At 42.8% G+C, this 14,868-nt stretch overlaps 1 protein-coding gene across 2 annotated transcripts in view; it reads right to left on the bottom strand.

The window, feature by feature from the left end:
• Window positions 1-14,868, bottom strand: part of RALB (RAS like proto-oncogene B) — a 45,899-nt gene that overhangs the window by 29,564 nt on the left and 1,467 nt on the right. The window lies entirely within an intron of this gene.

The following is a 14,868-nucleotide window of genomic DNA, read 5'->3' on the forward strand; positions in this document are numbered from 1 at the left end:
ACCTTCCAGATCTGAAAGAGGATCAGACGTGACCATAAAATCATCAATATAATGGTACAGACGCACCACTGGCAGTTTCTCCCACGTAGCTAAGTCCTGGGCTACAAGTCCATGACAGATGGTGGGGCTGTGGAAGTATCCCTGTGGAAGGATGGTGAAAGTCCATTGTCATCCTTCCCATGTGAAGGCAAACTGTTCCTGATTTTCCTGCTCTATGTCAATGAAAAAGAAGGTATTAGCAAGATCTACCACATAGTATGTCCCTAGTTCGTTACTGAGGGTATTCATCAGGTCTGTAACAGAGGGGACAGCAGCATGCATAGGGAGTATGACTTCATTCAATTCTCTGTAATCCACAGTCATAGACAAGAGGCCATCTGGCTTTTTTACTGGCCACAATAGGGAATTGAAAGGACTATGGGTGAGCTTTATAATACCCACCTTTTACAGTTACTGGAGGGTTTCTCCAATTTCTTTATGCCCTCCAGGCAATTTGTATTGTTTAGTATTAGTCACCCGCCAAGGCACAGGCAAAGCTATGGGCAGGTGCCTGGCATGTCCCCTCAGAACTGCCTTCACCACACATATTCACAGTCTGAATTCACCTGCAGTAGGCTGCAACCACAGACCCTGAAGGATATCAATCCCAAAAATATATTCGGGGATGGGAGAGATATACACAGTATACTCCTTTGGGGGTATTCTATTCCCAAAGGGATTTTGGCTTGGTTCACTCTGATAGCCTTACCCCCATATCTATCTATAACAGTGGGCCTCTTGGGAAACCGCTCAGGGTTGCCATAAATCAGTGAACATTCAGAGCAGAACATGTTGTATGTTCACTGGGGACCAAGGCATATTTCAACATGTGGCCTCCAGTCATCCCACAGTCCCTCAGGGCATGTACTTCAACCTTCTCCTCAATCTAACCATGTTCCTCAATCATCTTCCTCTGTGGGCTCAAGTGAGGTTGGCTCACTCTCCAGAAAGAAGTCTTGCAAACACACAGGCTGGACTTGTGGCTCTGTCTCTGGCCTCTGTCTCTTTGTTCTTAATAGCTGGAACTGCTGCTCCAGTTTCAGTTGTTGCCACACTCCAGTTAGATTCTATTTGACTTACCATCTAATTTCCTTCTGTCTGCTCCTGCCCATATTAAATCAACCCACATACAGGTCCTCATAATCGTCATGGAGTCCTTTAAATTCTTCCTCACAGTAGCAGTCCTTATTTCTTTCTGTGCTCTCATTACTTCAGCCTCTCCTAAGTCTATACTTCCTGTACAGGTAACCTCACTTATGGGCTGCCCCAAGTGAGGGGCAAGAATGGCCACTAGAGGCCCAAAGAGGGATATGGGAGCAGTTTGACACACAATGTTTTTCATCCCTGCAGTAAAAGGTTCCTCACCTGGGCCATAATTCTCTGGACTATAGATGGCATTTTTCATGTCCAGCTCCCATAATACCTGTTAGAGCTCAACATATGTTTGCTATTTACCATCTAGGATGGTAAATCACCCTGACTGGGCCACACAGCACTAAGTGCAGCCATAAGCCAATTGAGGAGGGAGTGATTTCCTGGGGTCTCATGTACACTTTGTAATGGCTGCCTCAAGGCAGAATGAACTTGTCAAGGAAGCCAGCTTCCCATCTCTGATCCAGACAGAACAATTCCATCCACCCCTAAATCCCACAGACACAGGAGCCAAGCTAATATTGACTCCGAGGGCTTCTGCCAAAACTGAAAGCCCAAATCCACCAGCTCAGCCTGAATATATGGGTGGAGTACAGACTGCTCCATGACCTGGGGAGGGAGCTGCACCTCTCCTGGAGGAACCCTCGTTGCTGTGTAACTATTTTCTTTACAACCACTGGGTGTGCTTTCAATAGAAGAGGGGTTAGTACTTCTGGCACCACCCCTTTGTCCTTCCCCAGCTCCTCCATTTCTAGGGCTGATGGCACCTTTCTCTCCAACCCCAGAGTGCCTCCTCTGCTACATCCTTTACCTTTTCTACTGTGCCTCGCAGCAATGCTAGCTCAGTCTTCAGAGGTCTCTTACCTTCACCTCAATGCCTCGCAGCTGGCGTTCTCATGCTGCCTCTTCCTGTGCTTCCCTCTGAAGTATGTCCTTTTCCTCTATGGCCTTTGCCTCCTTCAGAGCACCTGGCAGTGCTGCTGTCTCATTCTGTAAGGGATCTTTTACCTCCCTCACTGGACCTTGCAGCTCACATTCTCGCACTGCCTCTTCTTGTGGTTTTTGCAGGGGTCCATCCTTTTCCTTCATGGCTTTTACCTCTACCACAGCACCTCATAATGACACCATTTCAGGCACCAACAAATTTTTTACCTCCTCAATGGCATCTTGCAGCCAGTGTTCTTGTGCTGCCTCCTCTCATATCAATGCCATTTCATTCTTCAGTGAATCCATAGCAGTTCGCAGCTCATGTTCTATTGATGCCATTTCTTGTGCATGTTCTTCTCATCTGTAAACTTTTTTAATACTGTGAGAAGCAGCCAACCCACAAGTCCCAACTGCCTCATGGGCACTCTGTTTCTCAAAGTCCTGGGGTAGGAACCTCCCTCTAGGAGGCAAGCCACCTCAGACCACATACCCACTGGGGGACAATCAATTGTCACCCCATTCATATGGGCAGCCCACTGAAGTATCCCTCCTATAAGGGCAACCTGTTCTTTTCTTTGGTCAACAATGAATCCTGCCAACATCGCCAATTGTCTTGCCAATGGGTTTCAGCCCCAGGCAAGTTCACTATGAATTCAGTGAGACCAAGAAATGACAATGGAAGTTCTTAGGGTGAAAGTGTTTATTACCTGGCTCGTTCTCCCAGAGACAGGTTGAGAACTAGAATTACATCTGCATCCAACAGTCTGCAGGTCTGTAATCCTCCTTCATATCTGTCTCTGCCCAGACCACTGGGCAGAGCTCTTTATATAGTGACTCAGTCAATAAAAGCTTATTGCCTATGGTATGGAAGTAGTAGCCTAACAGCAGGCCAGTTACATCATCAAGCAGTTTAGGTTCAGGTGAGGATCCTGGCCATAGGACTTCACTTTACCCAAAATAATCCATAAAAACAAATGGATAAGTCATCTTATATCATAAATTCCTACTGAAATGCTTATTTTTGATAGATACACCCACAGAAGTGAATTACTACTTTAGTGTTTTGAGGATGGTCCAGTTACCAATCTTTATGTTGAGAAAAAAGTATGAATTGCTCCATATTCTCTCAACAAAATCTTAGAAATTTAATTTGGGACAATTTTTTTTGAAGATTTGCTTAAATCTTCCCAATCTTCCAGATTATGTGGCAAGAGCAGTATCTATGGCAAGATGCCATATCTTTCAATTTGGAGTTGTGAAACCATACTCATATCACCCCTATATAAGAACAGGTTCATACTTCCACCTACTATTCTGTTTCTTGCCATAAATCACTAAAGTTTCTCTGAAGTCCTCCCAGATCTCCTCCAAAATAAAAAAAAAGGACTATTTAAAGTAATAACATATTAAGAACAATAACAGGGTCTTTTAGTAAAAGTACATCTGGTAAAAGTGGGTTTTAAGAAGATTTCACTAACACAACTTTTTCCAAATACATAATTTAAGGTACTGTTTGCCTAGCATCCCTTTTTCAGAAGCTGCTCCCCTCCACCATCCTCATGGTTATTACAGAGAAAGGAACAGGGGTGAGGGAGACTAGATATGCCAGGTTAGCACACAGACCCATCTCCTGGGAGAAACTGACTGATCCCAAGGAGGGTGATGGACCCACACGAGGGTGTGGGCAGCTGCATGAGCTGGGTTCACAATGGCACAGCTGGAAGATGGAGCCCCCAGACAGAAGGAAGTGCATAGCAGGATCACCGTGGCCCTTTAGACAGCGCATGGCTCCTTCTAAAGGAATGGCAGCTTCTCAGCAACAGCTGATTTCTGGGATTTAGGAATGTCAGACTTCTGATTATGTAAGAGATGCCAGAAATTTGGATTTTTATGTGAAATCTCCCTTTTTAAATGTTAATAACTAAGTTATTTAAAAGTACTGTGAGCAAAGCATATCTGCAGGCCACTCATCTCTACCATTTGGCAGCTATGTTTTCTGCCAAGCAGTAAAATTAATCTACCGCAAAAAAGAGAGTGCCAGCACATGGGCAGAAACCCTGCACAGTCTCGGCAGCATTCAGGGTGCTGGTCCCAGCTGCTTCTGAGTCCTGGCTGCATCCTCGCATCCTCATCCCCTCCTCAGAATGGTTCAGCATATCTCCTTCCAGTCAATGACATACACTGGTATACCCCCAATAAATCCCTTTTGTGGTGTGAGCTTGTTTACCTTACATTTCTATCACTTCCCTCCAAGAAAGTCCCAACTGACTGCACATATGGCATTGAAAGCATACACCCAATTCAAGGCCAGGAATCAGACCCAGGCAGGGCCAGGGCAAACAATATAATGATACAAAAACACTTCATTCTTAATGAATAAAGCATGAACTCGACACATAACAACTCCAGCTGACAGTGCTTCCAGGAAATTCAAATACTTGCTCTCTTGTATGGTTAGGAATCTTGTCCACCATGAAGCAAATCCCTATTGAAAGTAGTTTAAGCAGAACAATGATATATGGACTCACATAACTGTCTGTGCAGGAATAAAGCTTGCTCTGTGGACTCAAATAACATCACCAGAACCCAATTTTTCTCTTCCCATCCCTGGTGTCCACCTTTCCAACCTCACGGCCTACTACTCCCCCTACCATTGCCCCTCCTAACCCAAGCCTCTTCACAGTCAACCATCACACACTAATTCCTTCTCCAGCAGGTTTCAACTGAAAACGTCACTTCTTCAAAGCAGCTTCTGCCATCAAGTAGGTCCCCCGCATCCTCCTCCACTTCGGCCCCTCTGCTTCCTGCACTGCACTGATCACAACCTGCAGTTCCTTTCTTGTTCTGCTCACTTGCTTTTTGCTTATTTCTTCCACTACAATTAAAAGCTCCATGTGGGCTGACCCAAGCCTGCCTTTTTCCCTCCTGTATCCTTGTACTTAGGAATATTTCCCTATATTATCATATAAAAATTGTGCTGCAACCTAAGTAACATGAATTTTACCCAAATTCTGGTCATCATAACATCCAGTATGCAGTGTAAATTTAACATATGGACTCATCTATATCTTATTCTCATTACTTGTGGTCAAAAGCCTTAAAAGCTTAAGCCACTATTTCCTTATTGCAAGAGAAAACTTTGACAATTGGGTAAATTTAAATTTGTCACTGAAGAATTGTAATCTCTTAAGATTAAGATTATTAAGTATTTATTTGTATTTATTATGTAGTTGCCCTTATTAGTCATGACACAGGCCCTTAAAACAGAGATTACCACATTAAGTAAGCTTCCTTATTAAACAAGTTTCAGAGTAAACAGAAAACTGTAGCCTCAGTGCTACAGTTTTCCGATACAATATGCAAAATCCTGAGTTATACCAAAGACAGTCTTTAAGAATTAGAGCAACCTATTGTTTATAAGAATTTTATCATTTCACCCACAGATTTCTGATCATGTGATTGTTATTCAACTGGCAGTGATTTTTCTGACTGACCATCTCTTTATGACTTTGCACCCTCAGAAAGGGGCACAGGCCCTCAGAACAGACAGCAGAACTGAACTTGAAGAGCTAAGCTCAAGAATAACACAGAAGTGGCCCTGAGCAAGCACCTCACCTCTGGACACTGCTGGTCACTAGCGAAGAATCGGTATCGGTCAGCTAACAATCTCCCAACAGTTACAAACTCACCAGGGCTGCTGCTGAAGCTCTGTTAAATCTTTCTATTAAATTAAGACACTTGGTCTTGACTTCTCTTTTGGGAAATTTGTGTTTTCTTATCGCTTTTCCATTAAATGGGGCATTCCAGTAGTAATGGTCCCCGCTAGAAAAACTTAAGCCATCACAGTTCCTGGCTTTCTTTCCGTATACTTAGGCTTTCCTACACGCAGTAACTTAAACAAGGAAATTCCATTTCCCCTTCCCTTGTGCAGTTGTTGCTGTCATTAGCACTAGGGAATAGAATTTTTTTTTTGAATATTTTTATATTTTCATACATATATGACATCTCATACAGTTTCCACGTCTATAAAAATCAGGAAGTTGAATTAAATGATCTAAGTTCCTTTCTAATTTTTTTCTGTTTTTTCTGAAATAGATCTGCAAAACAACTTAAATTAGTGCTCCTGTGTGCCTAAGAAAAGTTGTCTTAGGTATTTCTGTTCCCAAATAAATATCTCTTTATCTGTTCTCCCGAAAGAAGAAAAAACTGCAGAAAACATAAATTAACTAAAACCAGCAAGCTCTGAGGTTGCTCACTGTAAGCACCTGCTTCTAGTTTGTATATCTCTGCACCTTATTCCTTCTGCCAGGACTGCCCTTCCTTGTGATGAAGGATCACGTGTAATTCAAAACTCAGCCTAAGTGTCTCCTCTGCCACCTGCCCCATCTCCCCCAGCATGGCTGACCCTCTCAGTCTCAGTAAGCCTCCCTGCCTGTCATCACCACCTCCTGCTGCAGTAGGCTGAACCAGTCATCTTCTCCTAGATGAAGTCTGTCTCTCCCACCACAGAAGAGCTGCCTGCTTATCTTTGCAGGCCCAGTGTGCCTGGTACTTAGGAGATGCTCAATACTTGGTGGATAAAAACTGAGTTATCCATCCAGGTTCAGAGGCTTCAGAGGACAAGTGGTCACTGGTAAACTTTGAAAAGTCAGTTCACTTATATGATGACTTTCCTGAACTACAAAGCAACAAGGTTTGCTGGGAGATAATTTGCAAGCTCTGATTTTTTAAAAACGTATACTTATTTCTGAAAAGTCTTCTCCCACCATACCATCACCCCCAGTGGAACCTGGGAATTTCAGTGGCTGTAGAGAGGGCTGTCAATTTATACAGACTCCAGTTCCTTCTACCTGCAAAGGCAACCTCTGAGACAATTAGAGCTACTTAATCTCTCTAGAGCTACAGGTCAAATTTAGAACTAGCATATATGTGTGTCCCTGTTCTGAATCACTCACCCAAATGAAATCCTGTTTTGTGAGGTACTACTATTTCCATTTCTACAGCAGCTACTAGTATATCACATGCACTCAAACACAGCTTGTATAATTTGCAAGGTCACTTAACTAGTGGATGGCAGGGCTAAGACTTAGAACCCCAACAGCTGACTTCAGAGTCTACACTGAGTCATGACACTGTACTGCTCCATTAGTAGACTGGAGTGGAGAAGACCTTCAAACATGGTGTGAATACTGGGATCTATGTCAATGACACAGAACTACAGATCAGGAAGCTCATTAAAGAGAGAGAGAAATGCATAGACATCAAGAGCCCAAGTTCTGAAACAAAGACCTGGGAGGAAATGCACAACAAAAGCAGTTACTATATACCCAAAGGAACTGAAAGCAGAGACTTGAACAGATTTGTACACCTATGTTCACAGCGTTATTCACAGATGTCAAAAGGTGGAATCAACCCAAGTGTCCACCAATGGATGAACAGAAAACAAAATGTGGTACGTACATACAATGGAATATTATTTAGCAGTAAGAAGGAAGGAACTTCTGACCCCTGCTACAACATGGATGGACCTTGAGGACATTGTGCTAAGTGAAATAAACCAGACACAAAAAGACAAATACTGTATGATTCTACTTATACAAGGTACCTGGAATAGTCAAATTCACAGAGATGAAAAGCAGAATTGTGGTTGCCAGGGGCTGGAGGGAGGGGAAGACTGAGAATTAGTGTTTAATGGGTACAATTTCAGAATGATGATAAAAAATGTTTTAGAGATGAATAGTGGTGATGGTTGCACAACAACGTGAATGTACTTAACGTCAATGAACTGTACACTTAAAAATCATTAAAATAGAAAATTTTATGCTTTATATATTTCACAACTTTTTTAAGTAGTTATATGCCAACTACAGTATGGAACAGGAGAAAAAACACTCAACTTGAAGTCTGCAGTCTGCCATTAGAAAGCTATTGATCATGATTAAGTCGCTTTCTTCAGCCTCAGTCTGATACATAAAATACATAGGATATCTGCCTCCTTAGGGTTACTAGGAAGATTGAATGAGAAAACACCTATCATAATACTTGGCTCTGAGTAAGTGCTTACTGCTTTTTGAGTATTACTAGGATATTCTAGAAAGTCTTGAGAAAGAAATTGGCCTAGGAGCCACACCTATTCTAAGGCAGGGTCATCTGCCAGGCCTTAAAGAAGGAAGAGATAAGTGAGGGAGACTTCACTCTCACACAGTCCAGAGCAGCACCCTGGAAAAAAGAGACCTAGCTCTGGACCTCGGTCAGCCACTCACTCACCCCACTGGGCCTCAGTATTGCCCTGCCATCGCACAGGGCAGCAGGGGAGGAGCACAGGGAAAACAGGTACTAAGGGCTTGGAGAGCCTTTGAAAGCAGTTTAATATGGAAATGAGTAGGAGCAGTGACATCAACAGGGGTCCTTCAGACCCTCCTTTCCTATCACCCAAAAAACAATGTCACTCGCCATCACTGTTACCAATGGACATTTTAGGACCTTGCCTTGTTCCTCCCAAAAAGAAGCCATCCAGCACAAACTCCCTCACTGCTCCTCCACCTGACCTACAAAACTACCAACATCTGTGCCCATCTCCTCCTTCTCCTGCTATATGGAGGGCATGCTCCTCTCTGGACAAAGGCCATGAGCTCCACAGAGGCTTTGGTCTCCATGCTACCCCCACCCCAACATCCAACAATGTCACTGTCATTATTCTCCTTTCCCAGCATTGTTAATCAGTCCTTACTTCTCTCTACAGGATCGTCCCCAATAGCAAACAAACATATTCTATTTAATCTTCATCCTCAACACACACACGCCTTCAGTCCTCCAGCTAATGACACAATTTCTCTACAGCCCTCATTATCTGTAAAGTTGCTTCTCCAACTTTAACATAGATAAAAATTACCTGAGAATTTTTATAATATGCATATTCTGACTCAGTACTTGTGTGGTGAAGCTGTACTGCCCACCTACCCCCACATGATCCGCTGTGAGTAGCAGGGCCTGGGCCTCCTTACCTCACTACTTCACCTTTGCAAATCCATTCTAATCTGGCTTCCTCTCCCAGCATGACTTTATGGAAATTGGTCTTGTCAAGGTCACCAATAAACTCCATGTTGCAATCTTCCTCCATATACTGTTCCTCCCAGTCTTCTCCCCCAGGGCTGGCTGTTTCTCTGGCACTCCTTCTCAGTGTCCTCTGCCAGGTCTTCCTCCTTTACCTGGCTTCTAAGGGTCAGCACCCTTCATAGCTCAGTCTCACACCGTTCTCACCTCGCCACTGTCTCCCTCAGAGAGCTCATCCATGCCAGCAGCTTTCTACGCAGCTCCCAAGCTTTTAAGAGGCTGCCTGGATCACTCTCCTGATCTGCAAATTCATATCCCTCTGCCACACAGCAGTCCCCACCACCGGACAACCACTGACTTCCCAACTTCCCAACTTCTCATTGCCACTTTAGCCCCTCCCCTAGCCTCCACACAGCCCCTACTGTGAATTTTCTAAAAAATCCAAATGAGATCATGCTTACAGTTCTTTAATGGCTCACCATGAACAAAATCCAAAAGCCCTATTCACCATGGCCTACAAGACCCTACACCACCCTATCCCTAACCAGCTCTGCCTTCTTTCAGTTCCATGAACATGCCAAGTGCTTTCTTACCTGGGACCCCTTTCACATGCTCCACTCTCTCATCATACTGCTTTTAGGAAGACCTGAAGCAAGGTACACTAAGAAACCGAAAAAAGACTCTTGTGGCTACCTGGAGCAGAAAGAAAGATGCAGGGTCTACTATAAGATGAAACTAGACAGGAAAGTAAGGACCAGATCACTTAACACCAGAAGGTACAGTTGTTTAGGGATTTTAGATTTTCTACTGAGAGCACTAGAAAGCCACTGAAGTGTCTCATGCAAATGAGTGACATAATTTTACTTGCATGTTGATAAGATCATTCCAGCCATAGTGTGGAAATACAGAGGGGCCAAAAGCAGATGTGAGCAATGTAGCTGGCCAGGCCAGAGGTGATGGTGGCCTGAAGGGATGACAGGGACATGGGGAAAGGGGTTAGGTTTTACAACTATTTAGGAGGTTGCAACACTGGGATTTGGTCTTCATCCACAATTTCTGGTTCACAATTCCCTAAACTCTTGGAATTTCCTGAGTAACAAAAGTAATCAGAGCATCTTTAGTTATAGTATTTAGTCTCTTGCCCTCAGTTTCTGAAGCTTCGGAGCCATAAAGGTGAAATGGGTGTTTTCTATTCATAACAAGTCCCTTTCCACCACTACTGGGTTTATACTAATGAAGTGACTTTTAGAAAGCACCTGAGGATGGGGGCTGGCTGCCAGGGGAATCAACCTAGAGGGTCAGAACTTTCAGTACCACCCCCTGATTTCTGGGGAGTGGAGAGGGGCCTTGAGGTTGAATCAGTCACCAATGGCCAATGATTTAATCAATCATGCCTGTGTAATGAAACCTCCATAAAAACCCAAAAGAAGTGGTTCAGAGAGGTCCCCGGTTGGGGAACCAGAATACTTCCACGTGCCACAAGGCAGGACCTCAAACTCCATGAGGATAGAAAACTCCTCTGTTCAGGACCTCGCCTTATGTATCTCTTCATCTGGCTGTTGATTCATATCCTTTATAGCTTTTATACCCTTATATCCTTAATATCCTTATATCTTTATATCTTTGCTCACTAGACTACTCATTTATTATCAGCAAGCAAATGTGTTTCCTGAGTTTTGTGAGCTCCTCTAGCAAATTAATCAAACCCAAGCAGGGTGTTGTGAGAACCTATGATTTACAGCCAGTTTGTCAGAAGTACAGGTAACAAAGTGGACTTGCGACTGGAGTCTGCAATGCAAGGAGGGGGTCATGGGAACCTCCAATCTGTAGCTCGTTGGTCAGAAGCACAAGGGGCAACTTGGGCTTGTGACTGGCATCTGAAGTGGGGATCATCTTATGGGACTAAGCGTTTAACTTGTGGCATCTAATGCTGTCCCCAGGTAGATAGTGTCAGAACTGAGCAGAATTATTGTAGGACACCTTTCTGGTATCAGAGAATTGTTTGGTGATGTGGGGGAAACACACACACACACACACACACACACACACACACATACACACTCTGGAATTAGGTGTAGAACCCTTCTATGAGTTAAAAGGTTGCAGAACTTACTGAATAAACAGATACAATTTGAGGTTAAGAAAAGCTTAATATGCAAGGATGACTAGAGGTATCACACTGGCTAAAATCCATTCCTAATAATAGGATCGGCTAATCCAGAATAAATGACTGTCCACCAGTCCTTTCCTGTTTCACTGGTGGAAAGGAGTGGAAGGAAGGAGGGGGATGAAGGGAAGGCAGGATAAAAGAAAAGAATGATACTAGCTCATAAATTAGGGCAGCAAATGGGAAAAGAGCCAAAAACAGGAAGAAAGGAAGTAAGAAATTGTGCTGACTTTTCCAGTCTGCCGAATGGTGACTCAAAACACCTTCCACAGATCTGGGATGAACAAAAGCAATTCCCAGAAGACCTCATTTTCTGAAGTTATAATTTAACATGATTTATGAAACTCTTGTTAGAAATATGCTTGATTCAAAAGATGTTTGTTACATAAAAATAATAGAATCATAGAATTTTTAGAGATGAAGGAAACTTAGAGGTCATTTAATCAGGCTTCAGGCTTAGGATTCCCAAACACTTCTCTCCACCTATAGACACTTCAGAAAGATTTCATCTAGAAGCTAAAAAAATAAAGCCCTTCTATCTAGGTGCATAATTAAAATGTACTAGGGTTTCAAAAGAGAAATGAAAACCTGCTAGGCAAATAACTTTTGCCCAAAGATTTAAAAACACTGGGGGACAAGCATAGGGTTTAGGTTCTAAAAGATTTTTTGGCCACTTTGCCAGTGAGTTATTTTTTAAATACACAGATAATTAATGACTAACTTTAAGCTGTTCATCAAAGATATCATTTTGGCAATAATTTTTTACCAATTTGTTTCAGGGTTTTAAAAAAACCTCAGCTGCTCCATTTGGTTTAGGGACCAGTAAGACTTAAATCTCTAATTTCCAAAGGTACTGCATATTTGACTAATTAATTCTAGCATCTGACAAGGAAGAACCATTAGAAAGAACATAAAATTTTTAGTACAATATTAAAAGTTTCTTGAATGGTAAAAACTCCAGATGCATTTTAATTTCCTAAAGTACTACTTTTGCAAGCATATGGAACAAAGATTTCCTCAATAATGTCTGGTCTAGACAAAAAGAGACTGTGGTAGCTAGCCTCCAAGAATGCCAATGGTCCTCAGCTCCCCTTGTGTGGCCCCACCCACACTACACATTGTACTAGGTTTGGTCTATGTGCCAGTAGAAGTGAAGGTATGTCACTTCCAAAATTAGATATCAAGATTCAATTTCCATTTTGACTGTCCTCTTCTCTCCCTGCTATTCCCTTCCCTCCCTCTTTCCCTCTCTCTCTTTCTCTTTCTTATCACTTGACCTAAATAGCAAGTTAGCTGCCATGTTGTTAGGAGTCCAGTGGAGAGGCCTACATGGTGAGGAACTGAAGCTTCCAGTCAAAAGCCATGTGAGTGAGCCTTCTTGGAAGCAGATTCTCTGCTGGGGGAGGTCATGGAGAGGCATGACCACCAGGTAACCCACGAGCTGGACCCCAGCAACCAGAGACTCCGCACACCTCTCCCTTGTCCTTGGACTGTCACTCTGTGTGTCTCCCCCACTCCCAGAAGCTACCCCAATGACACAGCCTTGAGATACTGATGTGGTATTGAGACCATCTGGACATATCTGTGACTGAACCCAGTTAAGGCCTCCATATAAAGATTCTGCAGGAAGTATGGAGATCTACTCATCTTGAGGCCACCCAAGACCAGCCTCCTATGTAAGTTCCCTTGCTTATGAAACCTGCCACCCACCAATCTAGAACAGCCTTCCCTTCCTTTGGTCTGTCCTTGCCCTCCACATATAGGACCCAAATTCAGATCACACCGACACTCCTGAGGTACTTTGAAACCAGCATTCTCCAACCCCAGTTAAGTTGTCAGATAACTACAACCTCAGGAGATATCTGAGCCCTAAGAACCCTGCCAACCAGCTCTCAGAGTCTGGAGTTTCAGAAATGTGTGAGAGAATAAATGTCTGTTTTTTAAAGCTTCTAAGTTTGGGGTAACTTACCACACAGCAGTAAAAAATTTATTCAAAAGACAGACAAACTTTACAGGGAGCCAGCCACACAGGACCAAATTGCTGTATTTCCTTTAACTCATGCTATACACTATGTAAAATTACATAGTCTGGAATACTTAATTTGGGTCAGGCCTAACTGAATATTTCCTATGTCATTTCCCAATCTAATGGTCCTAAAATATACTCAACGCAAGTTGCCCACAAAGCACTGACAAAAGCAAGTTTCAGTTAATTGCGCCTTTTTTGACAATTAGATTTCAACTTTTTAAAAAGGAAAAACTCCCAAAAGATTAATCTACAATGGTAAGAGAGAACACTCAGGAAAACTATTAGCACTTTTTTTTAGAGTAACATAACCTTGAAACTGATCCCTGGTGGGTGTTTTGCAGTTACCGTGGTAACCGCAAATACCCTCCCTCTTTGACACTCAGCTTCCACATTCTCTTCATCTTTCTTTCCACTCTCACCCACCCAAAAGCTCAAACACTCTCTTGCCTACTGGCCTGTCTTCTTTTTGGAACATCTAAAATTATGTACACATACAAACCTGTATTCGTATTCCTAGGTAACCAAGACAACTGAGGAGCTAAAGGAGTTAAAGCTCATGGTCAAATCTCCAAGCCAGGTATTTATCAGGTATTGGTTAGATCAGTGGTCTGTGCCAAGCAACAGCTGATGGTCAATAAGTATTTTCCCTCCTCCTCCTTACCCACACTCCTCGACATGATTAGGGTTCTCTGGTACTCAGTTCTCTTTGATTTAGACTTCTCAATATGCATTCACTTAAAAAAAAAAAAAACAAGTGTCTTGCATATCTAACAGCAGAGGCTGTATAGAAATAATTAGAGTCAATGAAAAGTGGAGCTCTTGCATATCATCCTGAGACAAGTTACACTGGAAACGTTAGAGGAGTTCACCAAGATCTCTTCCAACACTGTAGTTCTAGGTTGTTTTTTTATCTCCATATTTAGCTTTCAGAAAAGGTCTCCACTGAGGTTTCTAACTTTCATAAATTCAATGAATGGGGTAAGAATTTTGTAACTGAATGTAAAAAGGTACTGTGGGACTGGGTGATGTGGTACAACGGATTATGTCAACTCTCTGGTTTAAAGCTTCCCACCGAGTCTCAAGCCATCTTCAGCCAAGGCAAGAACCTTGAAGAATTAAGGCAAGAATTTAGAACTTTTCCACTTCTTCCACAGTCTACCAAGACCCACTGAGATCCCATTTAAGGCTCTAATTCTTTTTTTCCAATCTTTATATGTTTAGCTCTCATATTGCCAAAAGATAGCTAATAACTTATACCCCTACTTTTCCACACAAAATCCTGGGAAAGGTTCTACTCTTTGGGCATAGGGAAATCCTGCTGAGATCTCAGAGAAGAGTATCCACAGTTTTTAATTGGGGAATACATGAACAGAAAAGGGAGTGAGGACCCAGATGGGGTCAGAAGAAGAGCTGACAACTAAAACCACACACCAGGGATGTGTATCCCAGCCCTTATCCCCACCACCACAAAGAACACCTCAAACATTCCTTAGTTCCTTTA

This window comes from Manis javanica, chromosome 7, assembly GCF_040802235.1.
Source record: "Manis javanica isolate MJ-LG chromosome 7, MJ_LKY, whole genome shotgun sequence".
Lineage (NCBI taxonomy): Eukaryota > Metazoa > Chordata > Mammalia > Pholidota > Manidae > Manis > Manis javanica.